Source organism: Contarinia nasturtii, unplaced genomic scaffold, assembly GCF_009176525.2.
Source record: "Contarinia nasturtii isolate CC-2019 unplaced genomic scaffold, AAFC_CNas_1.1 Cnas_scaffold_129, whole genome shotgun sequence".
In the NCBI taxonomy this organism is placed as follows: domain Eukaryota; kingdom Metazoa; phylum Arthropoda; class Insecta; order Diptera; family Cecidomyiidae; genus Contarinia; species Contarinia nasturtii.
The window spans coordinates 215,260-219,605 of record NW_022197486.1 but is presented as its reverse complement, the minus strand read 5'-3'; positions in this window follow the sequence as shown (position 1 = coordinate 219,605).

The window sequence follows — 4,346 nt, the reverse complement described above, 5'->3', positions numbered from 1 at the left end:
CAACGAGACAAATTAGCACCGATACGAGAACTTTTCAACGCAATTGAATCCAACTTGTTTCGAACATTCTCACCCGGAAAAAATCTCACTGTCGACGAGCAATTAGTACCGTTCCGAGGCCGCTGTCCATTCAAGCAATATATATTCCGTCAAAACCGGACAAGTACGGTATGAAAATTTTCTGGTTATGCGACTCTCACACGGGTTACCATCTACAAGCAATTCCGTATTTGGGCAAAAATGGAGTCAACGTGCCAAATGCGGTTGGTTTTGGGCAAACAATTGTACGAGAACTGTGCACGAAATACGAGAGAATTTTCCGAACTGTCACAATGGACAATTTTTCTACATCATATGAGTTAGCTTTCATCATAAGAGATGCTTGGCAATGGCTAGGGGGAGACACCAAGAAAAAATTCCGAATCCCCTATATAAATTACTAATCCAGCTATTCCACTAATCCAAAAACACAAATGTGAAATCGAAACTATTTCTCCAATTCCATGCACTGTTTCCGTCAAAAATGTTAATTCTGCTATTCCGCACTATTCCACTAATCCATCAATAAACGTCAAAAGAAATGTCAAATGGGTTTTAAGTGAAATAATTTTTGCTATTCCATACACTGTTTCGCTATTCCACGCGAATCCATTCACAGGCGTTGCTATTTCATTGCAATTTTTCGAATCTTTACACTAAAAGTCTAATCCTATTCCATGTGTCTGCCCCCTAGGGCAATGGCCTAACCATCGTTGGAACAGTTCGAAAAAACAAAAAGTTCATCCCCTCAGAATTTCAAGCCAACAAGAATCGAGAAGTTGGATCAAATTAGTGGTTTTCGACCAAAAATTACATTGTTGTCTCACGTTCCAAAAAAAAAAAAAATAAGTCGGTTGTATTCTTGTCGACACTGCATCATTCTCCTACTATCAATGACGATGGTAAGGCAGAAATCAACACATTTTACAACAAAACAAAAGGAGGCGTTGATCAACTGGATCAATTATGTCACAGTTATTCATATCAACGTGGCACAAATCGTTGGCCATTTGCATTTTTCATTCAATTTGATAAATGTATTTGAAGTCGCTGCATTTGTCATTTATAATGCAACACATGACATTACATGAGATCGATATTCATTTCAACGCAAGAAATTCTTGATTGAGTTATCGGAATCATTGGTGTATGATCAAATAGCACGCAGAAACACTCATGGAATGGACGAAATGCATCGAGCTGTATTCAGTGAAGTGCAGCAGCACTTGATGGGACCTGAACCGTCCACATCAACGACACAAAAAAAAAACAAGACAAAAAAGGTGCTTGTTATTTATGTACAAGAAAAATCAATCGAAAGACGCGAACACAATGCGGCAAATGCATAAAAAATGTTTGTTGTCAGCATTCTCAAAAAATTGTGATGTGTATTCATTGCAACAAAAAGCGTTTACACGAAAATACATCCTCAGATTCAAATCAATTTTGTCATACGTTAATGATTTTTAACATTTTTTGCTTTTTAAATAAAAATATAATTCAAATTGTTTAAAAAAAATATACTCTGAAAAAACTGTTGTGGGGTTATGTTCAACTTTATGTGTTGACATTTATTAACACTACAAGAATATAATAATTCAAAGAAATATTGTGGTGATTCTATTGTAGTACTACAAAAAAAATGTGTGCTGTGTAAATAAATGTCAACACGTAAAGTCGAACATAACCGCACAACATTTTTTTCAGAGTAGTTTTGTTCATTTCATAGGTTTTTCATACATTTTGCTTGGGCGGTCCAATGAACCGCTTCTGTACGTTTTCGTTACTATATCTGTTCTGTACCTAGGAGGGTTAAAATCGGTGATATTTTCAAAAAATAATTATTGGACCATTTCTGAGAAAATCTCTGTTTTTTGTCTTGCCAGATGGTCAATTTTTGGTTTTTGGCCAATTTGGCCACCCCCACTTGAAATTTTTAAGTCACAATCGACCCCACTCGAGAGCTTACTTTAAGACTTTCCAACGAGATGCATATGTCCGGGGTGTGTCAAGTGGATGTGCCTCGGTGACCGAGGGGACAAAAGTCAAAAATTTAGTTTTGGAGGCCGGCCATATACCAAAGTGCCGCAACAAAAAAGTCTTAGTTTTTTGTGTACTTTAATCACAGAAATCTTCAGATACCTCAGAAACAATTTCGCAAAATCGCGGACAAACAGACAGATATACCAAATGATTTTTTATAGGAAAACCATATGAAATTTTTAAAATAATAAATTTTTCAAACGGATTGATCGATTTCGACGTTTGAAGTATCGATGGAAAAATCATTTAGTAAAAAATATCGATATGGATGAATGAAAATGTCTAAATATCGCCAATTCAATAGTATTCGTTTTTAAACTAAATCGAATGTGTGTTTTTATTTTCAATAGGAAAATGGCAAATCGTTTCAAGCCATCCATACCAGCGAAGAGAGAAACGAAGGATGAGATTACGACGATGTGCGCTGAAGACAATTATTCGCGCACAATTCCAGCAAACATTGATGAGCAAAATAACGGGCCTGAATTTGCAAGCCACTTCGATTTGCGTTTTGGGCTCATTGCTGTTCTTGTTCGAGGTGCAAAAGGCGTACGAACATAGGCATTGAGAATAATGATATCGCATTCTTTGGTCGAAGGTCTTGATGATTACCATCGTATCGATTGGCCCAACAACAAAGATTTCAGCAATGGCCTCAAGCATTTGACCAATCAATACACAGACAACGTCGTCACCAATTCAATAACGCATCCCAACAAACACATCACCCAGTACTTGAAACTGAAAATGTTCGAATTGAACAATCACGGAGAAGAGGACTCAGAGACATTTTTGCCAAGTGACATCGAAAACTGATCATCAAAGAAAAAACATCAAAGTGCCAATTCACGATCCAAACAAACTCGAACGGTGTGGCATGTTGTATGACATGGGGAACGACCTGAATGTGTTTCCAGAAATGAGGGGTTCCGAAGAAAAATGTTACGTAGAAAAGTTCCGTGGAAAAATGTTCGGGAGCTCAATGATACCAAATACTACATGGATTGATAATGATCCGGAATCGGACACTAGATAGCGACACAAGTAAATATCCATCTCATTTTTAGAAAGGGCCATCCTTCAAACCTCCAAATATGAAATTTGAGCCAAATACGTTCACTGACTCAGAAGTTACAACGCTTGAAACAGACCAACCTCCAGGTTTTTGTTGAAATGCAGAAAAATCGAAAATTCATTTATTGAACAACTATAAATTTTTGTTTGTTATACTCATCAGCGAAACCAAAACTGAGCTTGCTGGTATTGCTTGGACTCTCTACTATCGATTAGGGCCATTTAGAAGTAGTCTATTGAATTTACATGTGGTCTTACAGACGGAGAAAATGGACGCCTCGAAATTGCAGTTTTTGAAGAGATGTTTGAATGAATAAAAAAATTTGAAGATGCCAAATTGGAAGCATTATTGGATGAAGAAATGTCGACCGAGCAACCATTTCTAGACACTTGCATACCGAAAGATCCGAAAATTGGGAAAATAGGTGCCACATCAACTCAATGAAAATCAATTGAGAGCACGAATCGGAACATGCAAAAAAAAATCTTGCCGAGCAAAAAAAACACAGTTATTTGTATCGAATTGTTACTGGCGATGAAAAATGGGTGTATTACGACAACCCGAAGCCCGATCATGGTATAGGATTTCCTATATAAATCTTGTAACTAACAACACCTCTAATGCGTATTCCGAGTACTAATAGAAGTTTGTGACAATATGGCCGTCACAGTGTGGCAAAATCATAATGAATCGATTAAACTGCGTTAAACTGTTAAAATAAAACAGTAGAAATAAATAGATTTGAATTTTTTACATTTTGAAAATAAAAAATCTTTTGTGACGGCCATATTGTCACAAACGTCAATTAGTACTCGGAATACGCATTAGAGGTGTTGTTAGTTACGGGCATGATCAGGCTTCGCGACAACCCTAAACGTAAAGCAGCGTATGTTCATCCAGGCCAACCAGGACATTCGCAGCCAAAACGAGACATTCATTGCCAAAAGGTCATGCTGTGCATTTGGTGGGATCTGAAAGGTGTCGTATATTATGAGCTGCTAAAACCAAATGAAACTGTTACTGGTGATCGCTATCGAACGCAATTAATCAAAATGGAGCATGCATTGAAGAATAAACGGCCTCGTTCCGATCAATGCAAATGATCTAGAATAAATGTATCTTTGAATACTAAAACAAATAAAAAACCTCTATCGAGGTGAAAGACGAGTGATGAAACCAAAATTTGAAA